The following is a 22,658-nucleotide window of genomic DNA, read 5'->3' as shown; positions in this document are numbered from 1 at the left end:
TCGCCCCATTCGCATCCCCATCTGACAGTTTCAATTAGGCTTTAACACTCTGCTCCGCTGCGGGCTTCAGACTTCAGAGACTTCAGAGACTGCGACTCCGGAATTGGAGTTGGAGTTTGAGTTTGAGCTGAACGATGGCAATGGCTCTCTCGTTGCCGTCTCGTCTCTCAAGTGGCTGGCAATTACGTTCAATTAACTTGGCCATAATGGTAACGGATGCTGCTGCTGCTGCTGCTGTTGCTGCTTTTGCTTCGGCTTCGGCTGCCACTGCTCTATGGAGTTGGCTCCAAATGCGTGGCGGTTGTAATTAAACGATGGCTGCATCGTTGGCTCTTTCTGCAGCCTGTTGCCTGTTGGCTGTTGCCTGTTGCCTGTTGGCTGCTGCCTGTTGCCTGGGACTCCAACTCCACTCGCATCGCATCGCATCGCATCGCATTGCATTGACTGGACTCGACTCCATTCGACTGAGTTAACTGCCGGCATGCCACCTAATCATAAATGATACCAAAAGGAAATGCTCCTCAAGGCAGCATCACGATCAGCACCTGCTGTCTTGCTGCTCTTGCTGCACTCCACGGACTCCATGGACTCCACATTGGCCTCCACATCCACTAATTACATTGATTCTTAGACGATTGCAATGGGGCACAGCACAGGCAGCACCAGCAGCGTTGAACAACGTCAACGTCAACTTAATTAATTGTGCGTCCGGCCGTACTCCCGTTGTGCCCCCGGACCCTCCCTCCCCCTCGCCCCTCTTCCGTCTTTCACAGCCACAACTCGTTTCTCGTTTCTCGCTTCTCTCTTCTCTCTTTCCAGTTCCATTTCATTCCAATACGATTCAAGTCTGATTCCGATTCCGATCCGATCCGATCTGGCGGTCGGCGGTCGGCGGTCGAAGCAATTTCTATTTGCGCGCAAATTGCAAATTTTGTGGAAAACGCATTAATTAGCGCAAAATAGGAGAATGCGGAGTGCAGCAAGTCCACGGATCAGTCGATTGGCAGTCGAGTTATTTGTTTTATTTGCAGCTAACTCGTACTCTGTAGTTGCCACAGCTGCCACAGTTGCAAGCGATCGTCGATCGAATGCGCGAGCATTAAGCGAGCATATGTCGCCATGCCGATCGTTAGCAGCTGTCTGTCCACCTTTCTGTCCGTCCGTCTGCTTGTCTCAATGAAGACGGGGAGACAGACAGAGAAGGAACGAGAAAAGATCTCCTTAAACTTCAAACTTCAACTAAATAAAGTATCTAGTATCTAGTATATTCCAGTATCTTCTAGCATCCATCTAGTGTCGTCGCTTGGTGCACAGCAAACGGGCAGTAAAGTAACGCATTTAATTGAATTTAAAATATACAAATTTGTAGTCCTGGAACAGAGGATGACAAATATTGTAACTCTTAACTCAGAACGCAAACAAGAAGGGAACTACTACAATGATATAACGGTGTTGGCTAGTGCTGGACAACGAGCAGCTCTAGCGAATGCTCTGCCGGAAGAGGCTTTGCTTGGCCCTGCTGCTGCCACTGTCCGAGGGCTTCTTGGCTGCCAGTGGGTCCGGGGGAAAGCAGGGCCACAAGCGCACTGTCTCATCCGCACCGGCACTGATCACAGTGCTGCCGTCGGGGGACATGGCCATTTGCAGGACCCGCGCCGAGTGTCCCGTCAGATTAGCCTGCTTCGCCATCGTGGGATACTTCCAGATGGTCAACTGATTATCGGCAAAGCCGTGGACCGAGATCAGCTCCTTGTAGTGTCGGGAGAAGAGCAGGGCGCAGACCTGCGACTTCGAATCGACCGACTTGATCAGCGAGCCATTGCGGACGTTCCAGAGCTTGATGCAGCGATCGGCAGTGCCGCCGCCAGTTGCCAGAGTACCGGCCTGCCAGGGGCACCACGCCAGGGCGCGCACGGCCGCCTGGTGCTCGCTGAACTTGTGGAGGGCATTGGTGGCCGTGCCCACGCCGCTGTCGGCCAGCGACCAGACATTCACCAGGTTGTCGTTGCCGCCGCTGGCCAGGTACTGGAAATCCGTTGACCACTTCAGCCCGCATACCCCTTGCGAATGGCCGGCCAAGAAGGAGATCTTGTGGTCCTGCGAGCGCACATCGTGATGGATAATGGTTCCATCGCGGCTGCCAGACGAAACCAGGAAGGAGTTCCAGGCCAAGCAGCCGACGCGGGCCCTGTGGCCGCACATGACGCGCAGACGCCTCTCCACCGAGCAGTCCCAGAGCTCCACCGCGCCGCTGCTGTTGCCAATGGCCAAGATCTTGCCCTACTGTATCCAGGCGACCGAGCCAGCGTGATAGCACACGACGCCAGCCGTGCTGCTGCCGGCCACTTGGGCCACCTGCGAGATGAGCTTCTGTCGCGTTGCCTTGTGGGCCGAGGCCAGGACATTGGCCTCTTTGCTGCTGCTGCTGCTGCTTCTGTTGCTGTTCTCCTCATCAGATCCGTCGCCCGATTCTTTATTCACCAGAAAGTGCGCCAGCTCAAAGCTGGTGGCCGTGCGATTCGGTATAAAGCGATCGCCACCGCCTGGCGTCTTCGTCGACTTCCTGCTCCTCCGATCGCCCCCGCTGCTCTTGCCGGGGGTCTTGGTGGGGGCCTCCTGGAGGCCGCTTAAGCTGCCATTGTATGGGGCCGCCTCCAGCTTCTTCTTCCAGCGCGGGGCAGGACCGCGTGTCTCGCCGTCGGCGTCCATGATCAAGGCCTTTTGCAAATCGCTCACAAAATTGAACGTTGGGGGCAGTCGTAGGATCGTCAAGCAGTTTCAGTTAAGGATTCTGATCACAGTAAAATGCCGACTGAATGTCTATGAATGTTGAAGCTATACGTTTACGAGTATGACTGTATGGCTGATAAAAAGTAGGTACTCGGAACTCGCAAAGCACATCCATGGCAGGCAGATCTAGGAACACGAGAACTCCGATTCAGATCTAGTACTCATCTAAGAAGCGTTCGGAGAAATCGGCAAGCAATCGGATTTTCTTTGACACTAGTTCTCCAGACGAATATGAGTTTTCATTAATATTTAAGCTATCGATAAATAATCGATAAGTAAGTATTCTACAGGCCAATACAGGCACCTGTTTGAGTTATTGATTTCCGCTAAGACGATTGCCCTTTTCCCTTCATTATTTCGTTAATCAATCGACAGAAAAGCACGCACAAACAACGAAAAGTGGGAGAAAGAAAGAGGAAGGGAGACCCTGCTGGTTCCATTGTTGCTCCCACTTTTATTGTTGTTGTTGGAGAACTGTGTCAATTGTTGTTTGATCAGCACTCAGCGAGTGCCATTCTCGCTGCCATTCATATATTTGTACATTCAATACAGAAAGAAGTGAACGATGAACGATGAACGATGAACGATGAATACGAGTATCTGAATCTGTAACTGTATCTGTATCTGTATGTGCACAGTGGTACGTGGTAGTACGTGGAACGTAGACTGCTGTTTGAGTTTCTGGCCCAACTATGAAAAGAACCAACTTTGTTGTTGCTTGAAAATGGTTCTATTGACTTTACCAAACATTCTCCAAGACGATGAATACCCATACCCTCAACGCTTTTAGACCTATTCTCGCACCCAGAAGGATGTACAAATCGCTGGGCAAGACTTCATCAGCCTCTTTCGAGGCCAAAAAGACCCTATTAGATGTGGGACCTGACCCACAGTCCGTATTTGCAGGTTGGTTTTCCTCCACTTTCCAAGAACTATCGGCCACTCGTTGTGGCATTTGCGGCTAGCTTGGAAACACCACACCGTCGACAGCTGCTTTTTTTCGGGCTCATATCCATTATCCGTAATCTGTGTTATCTTCTGAAGCATGGCTCACGATCGTATAGTTCGATAGTTATCGTACACCAATCGAAGCGGGATGCTTATCGCTTTGCTTATCGTTAATCGATATCAAGCGTACAAGACGGTACAACAGAAGGTTATACATGTGGTATGTGGGCTTGTTCCAGCAGCTACCAGACTTTTTCGAGGCTCCAATATCAGCCCTCGTACTGTACCTGCTGTACCTGCTGTACCTGCTATACCTGCTATACCTGCTGTAGGTACTGTATGGACTGTATGTACGGTTACACATATGTACAGATGTGTGTCATACAAGAGTGATGATAATAATTGATGATTTAATTTGTGTTTGTTTGAAGACGTAGATAAAAAGAGGAGTCCGCCCTGTGCGCCCCAGCCCACCCTTCCGCCTGCTCTCCTTCTGCTTCTCCCACTTGACCACACACACACTCTCACACAAACCCAAGGCGGAAAACGCGATAAAGGGAAGGGGAGGGAGCAGTATTACAGTTAATTACATTTACGAATCGAATCGAAAATTACAGACACATTAAATAAAGGTTAACTGGCAGGAGGAGCAGGAGGAGCAGGAGGAGCAGCAGCATCATCATCATCCTCTGAGTGGCGGCATCAGTGGCATCCTCCACATCCCACAAACGTCTCTTAACATTTTGCAATGTCATTAATAACAGAGCACATCACATCGTCCACTGGCCACTGGCCACCGGCCACTACGCGACAGGGAAAGAGAAGGAGAGAGAGCAGTGCACTGCAATTTAAGCGTTAATCGGTGGAAAGAGAGAGAGCATGAGAGAGAGGGAGGGGAAAAGGAAAAGACATATTTACATAAGCGATTTTATGCAGTGCCGCCTCATAAAACGATTTTCTTCCCTGGTCTCTGGTGGTCGACTTTTGTATGAGCTGCACTTTTCAGAGACTGCCAATCGATGGGTAATCGATGACTCATCAATTTTGTTGGGCAATACCATTCAACGAGGAGCATGGCGTAACCATGCTGCTTCTTGTCAAATGGATTCGGAATCCCTATGCAGCAGCCCCTGTGAAAGTGCAGATACTCAAAGATGACTCAGAGAGCAGGTATCGAAAGGGTATCGATAGCACACGCATGACTATCATCTCTGTTTCGATAGGCAGAGGGTGCCTCATGTGCATCCCTCCCCTTCTCTGTGCGGTCCTCGGTCCCGGACCTTCTTTCCACCTTTTCCTTCTGCACAGCTGAGCACGAACCGTTTTATCAGCACGTTTACACCATATTTACTTCATTTTAATAAAATTTCATGTGATTTTAAACGTGCAACGTTCCAACGGATGGCTACGATGGCTACGATGGCTACGGCTATGCCGATGTCTGCAGATGAATAGCATGTCGATGTGGATGTGGATGTGGATGTGGATGGTGTGTGCATCTGTGCATCTGCTGTGCCCCCTCTCGTATGGTGCATCTGTGTGCGTGTGCATGTGTGTGTGTTTGTGTGTGTGTATGGGATGTATGGATGGGTTAAAAATGCACAATTGCTCATTCAAATGGAAATTATTTACACATTGGACACTGATTTACTTGATGGGGCAGCAGGCAGCAGCAGTGGCCGCGGCGCCCAATGCTGCAACAGCAACAACTGCTGCCAATGTCAGGCACTTGGCTTTGTGTACAGGGCAGAGGCGTCGCAATCCCCCTTTGGGGCGATTCTCGCTCTCGCCGTTAAATATTCGCGGGGACGCCACTGCATTGTGCAGAGAGTGGGGGCGAGGGGGAGGGCGAGAGCGGGGTTTATCGTCGGTTTATTAATATCCTTTCTGCTTGGTTATGTTTTATATGAAATTACTCAAGTGCAATCGACTGTGTTTACGCCGGGGTTTACTCTCTCTCTCTTCCTCTCTCGCTCTCTCTCGCTCTATCGGTGCTCTCCTTTTGCCTCTCTATCGGCTCGCTTTTTTTTCGTTTTTTATTCAAATTCGGTTTGCATTTCTTTCCGCATTTTTTGTGCTTTGCATTCCCCGTGTGCCCCGCGTCTTCTCCGTCCCTCTCCCGCTCTGCCTCTCTCCCCTCGTGCTTTATTGTTGTTTTTAATTATCATATGCACACGAATTGCTGTGCATATGTCCATCTGTCCGTCCGTCCCTCTGTTTCTCCTGCCACCGCTGTGTGTCTGTGTTTGTATGTTTTATGCCGCCATTGCGCGGCTGTTAATTTAATTTCGCAATTATTTGCAATGACGTTTAATCGAAATTTGAATATTGTTTATTTGAGCATGAAAAATATCCCAACAACAGCACAGCAGCAGCGCCACAGCAGCTGTAATAACAGTCCTCTGTAAATGCGAGCGCTCTGTAAAAGTAACAGCAGGCCAGGGCTCTGTTAACGCGTCAGCAGTCCCGCTTAGCAGTAACAGTGGTGACACATGTTATGTGCAGAGCTCGCTCTGCGACAGTGGAACACGCACACAGACGTGCGATTTGTTTTTGGTTTGTTCGCTCTCGAGCGAGCAGTCCCTTTTGCACTCCTCCCTTGTCCCGCGCTCCTGAGGCCTGGCCTCAACAGAGATCTCACATCGAGTCGAGTCCGGGTGCTTCCTCGCGATGTTCTGCTAACAGAGATATGTTATGCTCGTTCTCTCCCCCTCTCGATCGCAGCATAAACATATTTGTCCCATCGAAATTAAACGCTAATTGACAGAAACGAACAGCAACAGCAACAACAACAACAGCGACAGCGACAACGACAACGACAACACTTGAAATAAAAATCTAAGCAAAATTGTCGGGCAATCGGCGCTTTAATTGCATTGAATACAAATTAAGTGTATAGATTGTTGATTGTTGGATAATTAATGATTGAACAAACGCGATTCACCGTCGAGCCTCGAGCATCGAGCAGTGGCCAGGGGGCAGGCGGGCAGGCGGGCGGAACAGATCGTAAAATAATCAACAAAACGGCAGAAACGACAACAAAATGACAATTAATTGAATATCATTTTTATGGAATTAACATTCAAATGCAGCAAAGAGCAGCCACGGAAGCAGAATGGGGGAGCATAGAGAGAGAGAGAGAGAGAGAGAGAGAGAGAGAGAGAGAGAGAGAGAGAGAGAGAGAGAGCGGGGCATGGGCACAGACGGGGAGATCTCCACATGTCACGACATTTTGTTGCTGTTCGGAGTGAGGCATAAACGACTCAAGGAACACACTACTGCGGGGGCGGATCTGGGAAGGATTACGTACTCCTCCAGTGAACCCTCGAACAGTTCGGAAAGGAGGCATGCCCCCTCATACCTCATCATATCTCATCATACCTCATCATACCTCATCATACCTCATCATACCTCATCGTCATGATCGTCCGGCTATCGCAAAAGAATCGACGACTCTCACAACATTTAACCGTCGCCTGGCGCGCGTCATTCACTGTGAGATTCAATTAACGGACGGAAAAAAAAAACAGAAAAAAACATCAACAAAAGCGAAATAAATAAAATAATTGGCAATAAAAATACAATTTGCGCGATCATATAAGATTTTGTCGATGTAATTGGCTAACAAACTAAACGAATGAATGAATGAATGAATGATTCAATGAGTTCCAAACGAATCCACTGAGTGACCAAATGAGAGGCTAAGAATAGACGCATAGACGCCTATGAAGCCGCCTGCAGAGTATACCCTGTAATGTCATGACGGGAATATCCCTGGCGCATCTGGAGTATGCTCCCATTCCACCATTCATTCCACACACAGATGACCTCCTCCACTCCACAGGGTTTCCCTAGTTCCCACACATGCTGGGCCCCGAAATGTGGGAAGCCTCCAGGATCTGCCGGAATCTGTTCTTCATTCTTGGGATGTGACACCAAGAGAGAGCTCTCCAATCCACCAATCCAAATCTATTCCAAGGGCATTCCAAGGGAGTATCCCTCTCACTCGCTCCCTCTCCCTCTCCTGTCCCATGTCTCCTGCTCTCTCCCACTGTGGCTCATCATTTTCGTTAATTAAATTTGATTTTTTCTCCCAGCTTCCGCTAGTCTCTCCCTCTCTCCCTCTTTTGGGCACCATCTTCGCGTTTAATTTGCTAACTTTATGCTTTTGTTCTGCGATATGTATGGTACGGCATCCAGTCCCAGTCCCAGTCCCAGTCGCAGTCGCAGTCCACGTTCCTGCCACAGTGCCACAGCAGCAGCAGCAGCAGCAGCAAAAGCAACAGCAACAGCAACTTTTCGCTTAATTGGCTGCCAATTTATTTTATTTGCGCAAAATTGCAGTCGAACCGTGCGGCGGCAGCAAAAAAATGCCAAAAGGCAACAACAGCGGCGGCTAGGCAACATGTTGCGGCTCCCACACACAGTGGCAGTGCCACATGTTGCTGCTGCTGCTCCTCTGCTGCGGCGCTGCCAATTAATACGCCGTTCTAATTTTTATGACATTATTAAGGAGGCATCGACGCGCGGCCGTGATCTCTTCTGTCCGTGCAACTGCAACTGCAACTGCCACATGGAGTCCCGACTCCAACGACGACTCCAGCGCCGACTCTCCACTGCTGCTGCTGTCCGATGCCTGCCTTTTATGTGGAGTTTATGGAACTTAATTGTAGCAAGCGGCAGAGCGGCGAGGCACGCCACTCAGCATGTTGCATGAGCCTGTGCCTGTGCATGTGCCTGTGCCTGTGCCCGTGGCTCGGTCTCTGACAACCGGCAACATGTTGCTCCCATTTATGTGTGAAGTGGCGCGCACTCCCCTCCTCTCAACACGCCCCAGTTCCTCTTTCGCTTCATCTTCGTCTTCGTCTTCATCTGCGTCTTCGTCTTTGCAACGTCTTCAGTCTTCAGCGTCTGCATTCCTTGGCAGCTTCATTAACAATGTTTGTTGTTTCTGCCTCTTGCCTCCTGCCTCCTGCCTCCTGCCGCTTGCCATTGCCTCTTACTGCTACTGTTTGCCCTTTTTGCCACATGTCTTTTGTTGTGTTTTTGCTACTGTACTGCCACACAGTAGTCGCAGCCTGCCTCTGCCTCTGCCTCTGCCCCTACCTCTTCCTTTGCCACCACCATTGGCTGTGGCAGTGTGGCAGCACACACTCCGGGAGGTTCAGCTAAAGGGGACTTTCAGTTTTTGTGTGCTCCCCCTTTTGTTGCCGCTTGTTTGCTCTTCTCTTCATCGACAACCAGCCACTTGTTGCATGCCCCACTCCTGCTGCTGCTGCTGCCGCTGCCGCTGCCGCTGCTGCTGCTGCTGCTGCTGCTGCTGCTGCTGCTGCTGCTGCTGTCGCTGTCGCTGTCGCTGCTGTGGTTACTAATAATTGGCTTCAATGAGTTCCATAATTGTTTTGCTTTTGGACTTTTAATGATGTCGTCGTCGTCGTCGTCGTCGTCGCTGTTGTTGTTGTTGCAAGTTGTTGGTGCAGTTGCTTCTTCTCCTGAGCCTGCTGTTGCAATGTTGTTGCTGCTTCAGTTGCTAGTCATCATTTTTGCAGCCTTGTGTCAGTTTGCACCAGCACTAGCCCCACCAGCCCCATGCCCTATGCCCCATGACACTGGGAGAAAGTTCAGATCCTCATGCAAAGCTGATTGCCATCCAATGATGCAACCGCCAGTAGCCCAATTGCTTGTAATCGTAATCGATAACCGATAACCAATAGTCACAAGCCGAAATCGAGAACCGATGGCTACTTGCGATAATCGAAAACAATGCCTGATGGCAATCGATAGCCGGCAATCGAGAAGTGATAGCTAGTAGCCGATACTCGTTGTTCGATAACTGATAACTGTTCGATAAGTGAAGCAAAAATTTGGCAAATCGATCTCTGATCGATTGATGAACAACCGATCAAGTGATAACAAAAACACAAGACCTCTACCTTGGTCTAAATAATAATCGATTAACGATAGCAAGGCATTTACTGATTCGATTGCAGTCGATTAAAAGCGAACCTCCACCACATCTGGTTCATCATCCTTCTCCCTGTCCTTCTCGCTCCTTCGACTTACTCCTCCCCCCCTGCCCTCATTAGTGAGGGCTCCTTCTCTCTCCTTGCCTTGATCTTCTTGCGGCGCAGTTAAGCAATGCCGCTGGCAACATGTTGCTGCTGCTGCTGCTGCTCTTGCGTTTGCAACTGCCTCTCCATGTTGCTGTTGCTGTTATTATTTTGTACAAGCAATTAAATGCCTGCTGCTTTGGCCCCTTTCTTCCCCCCACCACACCACAGCACAGCACAGCACAGCACAGCACAGCTCACACCACCCCACTCGCATCGCCTGCCGCGTTTTGTGGCGTGTTAATTAACTCAATTACGATTGCTCGTCGACGTTCGTCGCAGAAGGAGGCAGAAGCGCGGCAGAAGCGCGGCAGAAACGAGGCAGAGGGGCAGGCACATTGCTGGCTGCACTTTTTGATAATTATAATATTTATAGCCGTAGCCCTGGCTCCTTGTCGGCCAAAGAAGGAGCTCCTTTCCTTTCCTTGCCTTTCCTTTCCTTTGTGCTCCCTGGAAAAACTCTAATTAAAGCAGCAGCGGCAGTGTGGCATGCAGCAGAGGCAGGAACAAGTGTGGCCATTTAATTTTATGACATTATCATGTGCACAGTTATGTATCGCCCCGATGTTGCATGCCCCGCGAGAGTCAGTCGTGTATGTATGTAATATATAATCGTGTGGCGTTGCGTGCTTCTGCCGCTTAAGGAAAAAGGGTTGCTGCACAGCAGTTCGGCAGTACAGCAGCACAGCAGTACAGTCCGCGCCACAGCTGTAATTTCAGTTTTAGGCTTGACAATCAGCAGGTTGCAAGGCCGACAGGCAGGCGGGGAGGCGGGGAGACGTCACCTCTCGCCTTCGCGACTAAGCGTATTCTTAAGCATGAACTTGAAATATTTATGGACTTTCCAGAAGGGTGATACGAGTATTGGGAGGGGGGGAACTATGAAAAGCAGGAAAAGCCATCCCTCCCCTGCCGAGCCGAGCTGAGCCGAGGGGTGGGCACCAAAAAGGGTTGCCTGCAACTGATTTAATTACAAAGTTCGCTTTCCACACGCCATGGATGCACTAGTGTGTGCGTGTGCGTGTGCGTGTGTGTGTAAAAATTAACAAAAATAATACAATTTGTCAGCATTGAAATCTCTCTTTTGAGAGCCACCATCGTCATGCCACACAGCACTCGCCCCGCCCCACAGTCCCGTGTCTCGTGTCTCGTTCTCAAATGTCATTCACAATACGCTCGGACTCATCAACGTCAAACACAAACATCAGCAGCGGCAGCGGCAGCAACATCAGTGGCAGCAACATAAGCTATGCTTCTGCCACTCTGCCACTCTGCCACTCCGCCCTTCCCTCTGCCTCTGCTCCTTCGCCTGTGCGTCCCTTCTTCCTGTCTGAAGCGACGCTTTAAGTTGTCATGTTTTGGACAGTTTGTTTGCTAAATTGTTTTGTAACATGATTTGGACACATTATGTGCCTCTGCCTGTGCCTGGTCCTCTGCCGGTGCCTGGGCCTCTGCCTGTGTATCTTTGCTTCCTCTGCTTGCAACGTGGCACATGTTGATCCATTAGTGGAGTGAAATGTAAAAGTCATTTGTTAGTTGCCAACAGAGAAGAGAGAGAGAGAGAGAGAGAGAGAGAGAGAGAGAGAGAGAGAAGGGAGAGGGATGCCCTGCTACTGTTCCTGTACTGCAACTGTCACTGTTAACAGCGCGTCCGACTATCACTGTTAACGGGTCGGTTCCACTGTTCCACTCTTCCACTGACTGGACTTATAACTGTTGTCGGCGCTGTTTGTAGCTTACTCCCTATCACTATTAACGGATCACTGTATACCAATCACTATTAACCGATCACTCTTAACCGATCACTGTTAACGGTTCACTCTTAACCGATCGCTATTACCTGCTCACTGTTAACCAATCACTGTTAGATGTATAGTTGATAATCGATAGCCGATAGACATTCTTCACGTGATTTCGATACCCTCTCTGATTTTCTTCTGTAGCTGTAATGTGCGGCACTGTAACTCTGTGTAATCCTCTCACTCCTTCCTTTGCCGGGGCTCCTCCCTCTCCTATTAATCTTCTCCTGCAGCTCCCACATGTACAAAGGAGGAGTCCGGAGGTGGGGCTCCACCCGAAGACCAGAAGACCCCTGGCTGGATGCAGGATTGGATCTCCGATTGGATCGTTTGCAGTCGTTTGATCGACTTCTGCTGGTTCCTGGCGCTCTCCTCTCAATTAGCATAATTTGCGTCTGCCGCAACATGCAACATGCAACGTGCAACGTGCAACGTGCCAGACGATTGTGGGTCATACAACAAACTGTTGCAGAGCGTGTAGCCCCCTGTCTTCTGTCCCCTGTCCCCGTCTCTGCTCAGCTCTGCTCTGCCACAAGTAATCTAATTCCCGCAGCGACACAAACATCATCCAAAGTCATTTCCTCCACAAATTCTGCAGCAACTTCCGCTGACGACAGCAACAGCAACAGCAGCGGCTGTGCCTGTGCCTGTGCCTGTGCCTGTGGCAGCGACTGTGGCAGCGACTGTGGCTGTGGCGGCAATTGCTAATTTGCAATGCAGACGACGGATTCAGAGTCGGCCACACCCCCCGTCCCCCAATTTGGAGGGAGAGCAGTGGCGGCGCATAATTTTTGGCTTTCTTTTCTTTTAGTGTCTGTTTTTCGGCGTCCGTCTGGCTTGACATTTTCGTTTGTTGCACTGCCAAATGCGAAAAAGCGGCAATTAATTTTGTCAGTGTTGCATTTAATGGGCCTCTGCCCCTGCCCCTGCCCCTGCCCCTGCCTCTGCCCCTGCCTCTGCCCCTGCCTCTGCCCCGGCCTCTGCCCCTGCCTCTGGCCCGCACAGTCCCCAGCAAGAGCCCTGGTACTGGCACTCCCATTATATTGTGTGTTCAATAGATTTAATTAGTTTTAATTGAAATTATCAGCATCGCGCGATGCCTAATGGCACCACTCATCTGCCTCCCCTCTCCAATCCCACAGTCCATGCAACAGAGAGGAGAATACAGAATCTGGTGACTCTCCGCTTATCAAAAATAAAGCGAGAGGCGTAAAAAACTGAAACTGGAAATCTGGAAACTGGAAAGGTAGAAAAGGAGACCCTGCGCTGGAGATGCCTAGGGATGACGACCCAAGGACCCCCACGACCCCTCATTGAAAAATGCAAGAATTTCCAAGCGCGGAATGAACACATAACGGTGTGCTTCCATTATCGAGGAGTATCCGCTGCTGCAGTAATAACGCCCAGTAATAGTCGAGGGAATCCAAAGAGAATCGGCAATCGGCAACACGGCCAAGAGCAGGAGCTTCAATAGATGGAACCGCCCACCCCCTGCCGCATAGGAGCCGTTCCGCTTTAGTGCTTAAACGTCTCTTAATGAAGCATTTCCTCATTGATTGATGAACCCACGTATCCGTATCGCACTTGTGGGGGCTGTAGGAGCCACAACGGCATTAGCGGAACCGTTAAGACTCTGTTAAGTCTTCGGAAAGGCCAAAGGCAGCGGCGCCATCGACGACCGGGCGACAAAACGTTCATAATTTGTGGCTTAATTAGACTTAAAATATGCACAAAAAGCAACCTTCATTTGTTTTTGGTTTTTGGCTGATTAAGACCTAGCTCCCTCCCTCCCCCACTCTTCCCCCCGCAGTCCACCAGGCGGGCTGAATTTTTACGAGCAATTTCGCCGCCGCTGCCGCTGCCGCTCCCGTTGCCGTTGGTGGGGCTGTTTTTACGGCAGACAGCCCCAAAAGAGAGAGAGGAGATAGAGGGAGCAAAGAACAAGGAGAATGAAGAAGCCAGGAAACCGATCTATGCGCTTCTCAAGCTGTTTACCTACGCAAATCCGAGCTGAGGTGTCGGTGGTGTTTGTGGCTGAACACTTACCTGGAAAGAGAGAGAAGAGGTCGAAACGGAGATGGCATTAGTTATGATATAAAAAAGCAAGCACTCATTATCCCCTATCTTATCTCCGGAATATCTATCGCCCGGCGAGTGCTAATCTCATCTTTACGAGTATTTGCGGTCGGAGGTTCGTCGGAGAAGAGATTCCATGCCTCAAATGTTCGGGCGAATGTTAACTCTTGTCGAACACATCTCTGACACATCCATCAACACTCTGCCGCCCGCTCCCCGTCTCCGCGGTGGCACTCTGCCAAGCAACAACGAGCATTCATTCATTCACACACACACACACACAAGTACACACACCCATGCACACCCATGCACACCCATACACACCCCGCCACAATCGATCGATCAACACACGGCACACGGGGACGAAAAGAGACAAGAAATCTGTGCAATTATCTCAAAGTCGATCTCCCACTCGCCCTGCCGGCACCCCTCCCCGCTGCCACCGCTCGTGAAATAATTAAAAATAAACACCGTTGACCGAAATAAATTCTAAAATCGAAACAAACTTGTCGTCGACGTCGCTGCCGGCGTCAACGTGACGCTGGCCGGCTAATTGGCGTTCCTTGCTTCTCGCACATGCAAGTTAACGTACCCAATTCCATTGAGCTCTTATACGAGTTGTAAACAATCTTTGGTTTTCCAAAACGAAAACAATTTCAATCTTGGGCCTCCGCCTAATTGATTTCTAAGATGTACAATCTCAAGCGCCCCCGCCGCAATCCCATTCTTTGACACTCGCCTAAATGGAAAACCAATGTTTGCCCACACCCGGCTTCTCATAAACAATCTCACTCCCGGCTTTCTGCAGATCCTGCACTTTAGGCCTTTTACAGTTCTCTCTTTGGATGACGAAATCTAATACTCGGGATGGCGAAATCAATTGAAATGTTTATAGAAAAACGATTCCCGAAAGGGATCAACGATGCAAAGATCAGAAAGTTCAAATCAGTCTTGATCCAGCAGCGACACCGCAAAGTCTAGCTAAATATTAAGATCGCGCAATCCCTTGGCCCGGAATTCCTTTGTGACCCTCTACTTAAATCTATATCAGTGAAGTTCGAAGTAAAATAAAAACTTTTTAAAAACACAATCCGCTACCGCAGTTGTTTAATTGGCGCCCAACGTGGGGCGACGTTGTCTAAAAAGCACCGAATGATAAAAGTGTTGCGTCGTGCCGAAACCCGAAGGACAATTAATTAATGGAATAAATCCTTCAAAATTAAAAACGCGGAGTGACTGTGTGATATAGATAAAAAAAGTGAGATAAAAAGGAAACAAACCGGAGCTTAGGGTGTGCAAAAACAAATACAAATACAAATACAAATACAAATACAAATACAAATACAAATACAACGCAAAATACAAATAAAACAAAAAGCTAATCAAGGCAATTCGTAAATACAAAAAAAACCAAAGAAACCCAAAGTTTTTAAAAAAACAAAACCAACAAAACCGACAAAACCAAAATACAAAGAAAGTGAAACGATCAGCGAAGCCAAAGAAGGAAGACCCCCAGAAGACCCAGCTGAGCAAAGAAATTTAAGAAGGAAGACCCGTTCGAAGATCTGCCAAACTAAGAAGGACGACCCCTACCGGATATTTCGTGAGCAAGAGTTGTATTAATAAATATATAAGTTCAATTAGGATATATAAGATTATAAAAACTAACATATAAGAAAAATTAAAAGTGGATCAGCTAACTTTAGATTTTGAAAAACTAAAAATGATTAACTCTCAAGCAAGGACCGATCTCACAGCAGATCTGGTCAAACAATTGATAGCACTTCAAATTTCACAAGTACAAGAGCAAATTGTAAATTTAAAACAGCAAATAGAAACTAAATCCGATCAGGTATCGGATTATCAGGCAGAAACAATAGACGAGACAATAAGAGACGACACCACATTGAAGGTAATAGAATCCCTACCAATTTTTAATGGTGGATTAAACCAATATGTAGGATGGAGGGAAGCTGCAGAAACTGCAGTGAAGTTATATAAGAAAGGAAGTAAGCAATATTATATTGCATTAACAATTTTGAGAAACAAAATAACAGGACCAGCACATGACGCACTGACCAACCACGGGACAGTTCTAAATTTTGATGCCATACTTTCACGGCTTGACTTTGTTTACAGTGACAAGAGACCTATTTACATAATAGAACAGGAATTAAGCGTTCTCCGACAAGGGAACCTTTCAATTATAGATTTCTATAACGAGGTTAACAAGAAAATGACCTTGTTAATAAATAAGACAATAATGACTCACGGAAAGGACAGTGAGATCACCAAGGAATCAAATAAAAAAATTAGAGACAATGCCTTACGCATTTTTGTCACTGGCCTAAACGGCGGCATTGCTGAAATCCTATTTTCATTGAATCCCCCAGATTTACCGAATGCCTTAGCAAAGGTACAGGAATTGCAATCTAATAACATTCGGGCCCAATTTGCCTACCAATTCAGCGGTCCCAGAAATTCAGGGAATAATAATTTTAATACCTTAAGATTCAACCAACGACAACCTAGGACTAACAGTTCACCATTCGACCAAAAAAGGGAAAAAAAACAAAGAAATAGACATCATTCAGGATGGTGCCATATTAGTTTCAGGCAAAAATATCGTAGACAATACTACTTTGTTAGGATCGTATCTCCTTATATTCAACAACACAATTGTAATAAATAATATAAGCCACATAAATGATAAGGGTAAAATTCTAAAATATATATCGCATCATAGATATAGCGATTTTGAATTAGTTGATTATATACAATCAAATGATAAGCAATTTTCTTTTGATAATGTTAATATTTTAAATCCCCTTATAACATTAGGTAATACGGCCTTACCATTAACAACATTATTTTTAATCATTTTGATATTGTTAATGTTATTTTACTTCTGCTATAAATTAACCAAATTTGTACTTATTAAATCAATAAGAATACCGTCAGAAGAAATAGTGGAAAGCAACATTCAAATACTGTCAGAAGAAATTAGAGCTCTATCAGAACTTCAAAATGTATCGGGACGAAACATTTAAGAATGGGGGGAGTTAACGTACCCAATTCCATTGAGCTCTTATACGAGTTGTAAACAATCTTTGGTTTTCCAAAACGAAAACAATTTCAATCTTGGGCCTCCGCCTAATTGATTTCTAAGATGTACAATCTCAAGCGCCCCCGCCGCAATCCCATTCTTTGACACTCGCCTAAATGGAAAACCAATGTTTGCCCACACCCGGCTTCTCATAAACAATCTCACTCCCGGCTTTCTGCAGATCCTGCACTTTAGGCCTTTTACAGTTCTCTCTTTGGATGACGAAATCTAATACTCGGGATGGCGAAATCAATTGAAATGTTTATAGAAAAACGATTCCCGAAAGGGATCAACGATGCAAAGATCAGAAAGTTCAAATCAGTCTTGATCCAGCAGCGACACCGCAAAGTCTAGCTAAATATTAAGATCGCGCAATCCCTTGGCCCGGAATTCCTTTGTGACCCTCTACTTAAATCTATATCAGTGAAGTTCGAAGTAAAATAAAAACTTTTTAAAAACACAATCCGCTACCGCAGTTGTTTAATTTGCACTCGTATGAGAATGTGCGGACGTGTCTGTGCATGCATTTGTCTGTGAGTGTGCACTTCGTCTCCTCCCTCTCTCCGTCTCACTATCTATCTTTGGTGCGAGTGCGAGTGCGAGTGCTGTTTCCTTGCCTAATTGCTTGGCGTTTTGCGTTTGCGCGACGTCTCTGTCGTCGTCGTCGTCGTCGTCGTCGTTGTTGTCGTCGTCGTCGTCATCGTCGTTGTCGTCTCTGTCGCTGTCGTCGTCAGGCGTAATCGTGTTCATTGCCTCAAATCGCTCGCATTGCCATTTTAATTGGTTTCTCAATTATTTGCGATGCCCGTGCAAGGGGGAAAGAGTGGGAAAGCGAGAGAGAGTACCCTAACACTCCAGGCAGAGACCGTCCATCCATTCGCCCGGACGACAATCGTAGATAGGAGAGAGAAGAGTCTCTGTTTGTTTTGCGACTTGCTTTGCATACTCTTCCTTCTTTGCACTTGTAAGGCACTCTCTCTCTCGCTCTCGGTCGCTCTTTTGCATTGGAAATCGCAGAGAGAGGGTGAGTAGTGCGCTACTCCCTCCTTTCCATCGTTCTGGGGGGAACGGTAAGGGTATACACGCTTCGCTGACGCGAATTTCCCGCTTTTTTTATTTTCGGCTTAACGATTTGAAAAATTGTTTTTAATTAATAATCAAACGTATTGTTGTTTTCGTTTTCGTTGTTGTTGTTGTTGTTGTTGTTGTTGTTGTTGTTGTTGTTGTTGTTGTCTTTGTTGCTGTTTCGTTTGTTATGCAAGTCGCGTAGTCGCATTTACATTTGATGTATTTTGTACATTTAGTTGTTTGTTTTCGTTTCTGTCGCTTTTTCGATACACCATGTGTATATACTCTTTAATTTTTAATGTTTATTAATAAATCAATTGGCAAAGAAGCAAAGCAGAAACAGAAACAAAAACAAAAACTAAAACCGAACCAGATGCGCGCGCGGCGATGCCCGAGGAATTTCAATTATAAATAAATACAAATAAAAAATAAACAGTGAATAAATCACAACAAAAGGCGGTGCAGGCGGCAGGGTGGGCAGGGTGGGGTGGGCACGAATCGTGATTGTCAAGAAAACTGAAATCTCGACTAATTAGTTTGTTATTCTATTCTCTAGGAGATGTGTAGGGACTACGTACGCGTACGAGTGTGGAGGGGAGGGGAGGAGACTGTCAGAAAAGAGGAAGAAAACGAGGTATGGGGGTATGGGGGTATGGGGCTATGGGGGTCTCGAGGGGAAGCAGGGCAAGCAGGGTGGCAAGGGGAGTAGAGACGCTTGAGCAATAACAATGCGAGGCGGCAGGCAGCAATACAATCATTTATGTATTTATTTGTGCGCTCCACCGCTGCTGCTGCTGCTGCTGCTGCTCTTTAATTGCATTTGTTGCACCAGCAATAGCAACAAAAGCAACAACAAATAATATTAATTAACAATTAATGCAGTTACAGCAGGCGGGAAGGAGCAGGAGGAGAAGGAGGAGGTGGTCGTCAAGGAAGAGGAAGACGAAGAAAGAAAGCAAAAAAAAACGAAAATCAAGAAAAAACAAACCGAGAAAAAGGCATTAATTAAAAAATATATTAAAGTCTGCGATGCAACAAAAACAAAAACAACAACAACAAAGACCACAACAGAAACAGAAACAGCGACTGCAGCAAATTTAATTAAAATATATTTTAACAAACGATGCTCGTAAAATGCTGCGCCACTAATTAGACAAAGAAAGAGGGAGAGAGAGAGATAGGAGAGCAGCAGCAGCAAATTAATGATCACGTTCCACGTTGAATGTTGCACCACGAGGCGTATGCGCAATGCCAAATGGGAACAGAAAGGAAAGAAGCACATCTCCGACGAGAGATCCGATCTAAGATATATAATCGATAAGTCGATCATTTCAAATGATAAACAATGAATATGGAATGAACACCTTTCAGGAAGAAGGGGATCTCCCCTCCAAAGAATACGAATGAGATCCGATCTGCATATGCCATCGATATTTATCGATAATTTACAAAGGGGAGGAAGGGGTTTCATTAACCACAAATCACAATCCACAAGAGCAGAGAAAGGGAAATGGAAAGGGAGATCGCATTCCCCCCACCCCTTCAGGGAAGACTCTCTGTAGACGTGTGGGCGATGCCTAGAACTAGCATTTATTCCACTTGCGATGCTAATTAGAGGAAAAAGACAAAGAGAAAGAGCAGGCCAGGCAGCAGCAGCCCACAGAGCCGCCCACGCAGTCCCCACCTCCTGCTTCTGCGATCTGTCTTTCTGTCGCTGTCGCTGTCGCTGTCGCTGTCTCTGTCCTCCGCTGCTGCTGCTGTTCTGTAGTTTTGATGCCTGTGTGGCACGGGCAGGGACTGTGTAGTCATGGCATGGCCATAAATCTAAAGCATAAGAAGAGGTAGAAGCAGAGGTAGCAGAAGTGCCTCCACTACTTCCACTGGCACCGGCACTGGCACTGCCACAAGCAGAGGCACTCGCCACAGGGCGAGTGTCGCCCGTTGCCCGGTGCTCATTAAGCGGCGGGTAGGTTGCCCCAGGTTGCAAGTTGCACTTTTTCACAGTTGCACACTCGTTCTCTTCGCGTCTCTTCTGTGATCTGTCTTCTCTCTCGATTTTTCTCTCTCTCTCTCTTTTGTCTGTCTCTTTTTTCATAGCATAATTAACAAAAATTGAAACAAGCTCCAGTCTCGCTCTCTCCTCTATCTATCTATCTCGCGCTCTCTCTCTCCCTCCCTCCCTCACTCTCTCTGGGCCTCTGCACCATTGTTTTTGTTGCCCGCCCATTGTGGGGATATCTATCTCCATCTCTTTCTTTCTCTCTTCTGGTGCCACGACAGCAACAGTCGAGAGTCGAATCGAGCGTTCTCGCGCTCTCGCTCTCCCTCTCTCTCTCTCTCTCTCCGTCTGTGTGTCACTGTTGGAATTTTAATGATGACTACTTTTAGACATACACGCCTCTCCATTGAGTGCCCCCCAAGAACCCCACTTACGGACTCCCCACCCCGCCCCGCCCCGCCCCTCCCCTCCCTTGTCCACTACGTTCATTCGTTCCGTTTCCCAGTGTGGGCTTCCTTCTGAGCGATAAAAACCACTCTCCAAGCACACTGGCCAACAAGGTTGCAGTTCCACGTTGCAGCAGTTGCAGTTGAAGCTTTGTCGATCGGGAAAGTGTTAATTCTGAGACTCCACTCCACTCCCCTCCCCTCCAGTCCGTCCCATGGTATTGCATGCCACACTGCTAATCACTCTGCTAAATGCTCCCATTTGCATGGCATTGTTCGCTTTTCGTTGGCTTTTGGCATTCATTCATTCGTTTATTCACTCTCTCATTCGTTCATTCATCCATTCATTCGTGCAATGCATTCGCTCGCTGCAATTATCGGCTGCAAGTCCGACGGGGCAGGCAATCCTCTAACAACCACAGTGCCACAGAGTTGGAAGCAACTCCGACTCCAAGCCAAAGCCGGGGCTTGGATTCTGGTTGCTGTGGCAGTCTCAGTAATTAAAAGAAATAAAATGAGAAGAACAAAAAAATGCAGCTACGGCGGTAGTAGGCCACGTTAACTAATTGGCAGCTGGGTTACTGCCCCTCTCCCTCTCCCCCTCTCCTTCTCCATCTCTCTCTCTCTCGCTCTCTCTCAGCCAACTCTCTCTCCTTCTGTTGCGATAATTGGAGGCTGCTGACCCACCGTGATCATCATCATCATTAGCATGTTAGCAAGAGAGGCAGAGGGGGACGGGGGTACAGGCGGACAGGGGAGCGAGTGTTGCACATTTTGTGTAGATCAATGCTAACGAAACAGTATCCTGTTTTTCATATTGCTTGCTATTTTCCTGCTCCAGAGGCGCACTAATCAACGCAAAACTACAGTTAATGCCGTTTAACAACACTGTCTGCTATTCAAGTGTTGCAAAACTCGGTCTGCGGCTTTTTTTACAATTTTACAAGCCATTAGGGAACACTATCCACTTTTAATGCTGCACTATTCAAAACTTTTGTCGTGCAATTTTTTCTGCAACACCAGTGACATTTTCCAACACTTTTCGCTGTTCCAGTAACGCAATTGGACTTTCATTTTGGTCTATCCAATGATTTCCTTCTTCAACACTTGTGTGTTGGTGTTGGGTCACTTTCCAACACTGCTGTGAGTTCGTGAACCTGTTCTCCCGGGGGGAGGGTGAGGGGGCAAACGCAAACCTAAGTTGAAATCTATGTAATCGAATCAGCAGAAACAAGAACATGACACTGCCTGCTGCTGCAATCAAATCCAAACACCGACCCAATACCCACCCAAGCCCCACCCCTTCACTGCACCACCCCTCTTCTTTGTCGATCCCCCCACCTCCGCCCCATTGACAATTTAGTATTTAAATTTTCAACAGTCGATCGGCACTCGCATTGCAGCAGCCACCAGCCACCAGCAGCCGCACAACAATTTAATAGTTTGTTTATTCTAAAATATATAAATCATGTCGATTTGCATGTGGCCGTATGCATATTGCATTTACATTTATTCTCTCGATTTCTTGCCAATTAAAAAAAGCGACAGAGTCGCAGCGTCGCCGTCTCCACGTACAGCACACACGTTCCACCTACTCGCACGCACACACACACACACACACACACACACACACACACACAACACCGTGTGGTGACACACACACACACGCACAGCGGTCGACACACGGGGGCGGGAGACCGCCAAATCACAAAACGATTCGCGATTGTGAATGAGAATGAAAATGAGAGGCGTCAATCGTCAATCGTCAATCAATTGACCTGGGACACTGCTTTGCGTAATCGCTGTGCTGCTCGGCTGAGCTGTGGATGGGTTGATGGGTGTGGACTGGGGGACACAAGGAGGGGGGAAGCGGGGAGCGGGGGCGGGGGCGGGCAGCGGCTGGAGAGGGTGGTGTAATCAGGGCAATGCTTTAAATGTTGCTAATTAGATGGTCAAAGGTGTCGCTTGTGGGCGGAACAAGGCGTGTGGGAGCAGATGTGCCGTCGAGTCTTTTGGCGTGCTCTCTCCATGCATTCTGTTTGTGGGTTCTGGTCAGCGTCTGTTGCTAGTGGATCCCATTAGGGGACCCATTAGTGTTGCACCAGTCGTATGTCCCACTCTTTTCGGGTTTGAGGAATTCAAAGGGAAATCTTAAGATCAATTTCTTTGCTTCATTTTGGCCATAACTCTGTCTGGACTCTTACTGGGGCCGATCTTCCCCCCCCCCACCCATTCAAGTGCCCCTTCCCCTTCCTGATGACAATGTAGTTTTGCTTGCAGCTTTTGCTTAATTAAAGCAATCAAATCGCAACATTT

The 22,658-nt window shown here is 47.7% G+C and overlaps 1 protein-coding gene and 1 pseudogene across 1 annotated transcript in view; both read right to left on the bottom strand.

The window, feature by feature from the left end:
• The window catches only part of LOC6601743, a 56,163-nt gene that overhangs the window by 12,857 nt on the left and 20,648 nt on the right, over window positions 1-22,658 (bottom strand). The gene's annotated exons all lie outside the window — the stretch shown is intronic.
• Window positions 1,446-2,739, bottom strand: LOC6601744 (annotated as a pseudogene).

The sequence above is a fragment of the Drosophila persimilis genome, unplaced genomic scaffold (genome assembly GCF_003286085.1).
Source record: "Drosophila persimilis strain 14011-0111.01,24,50 unplaced genomic scaffold, DperRS2 tig00000653-arrow-arrow-pilon, whole genome shotgun sequence".
Classification (NCBI taxonomy): domain Eukaryota; kingdom Metazoa; phylum Arthropoda; class Insecta; order Diptera; family Drosophilidae; genus Drosophila; species Drosophila persimilis.
This window is presented reverse-complemented; position numbering and strand designations above follow the sequence as displayed.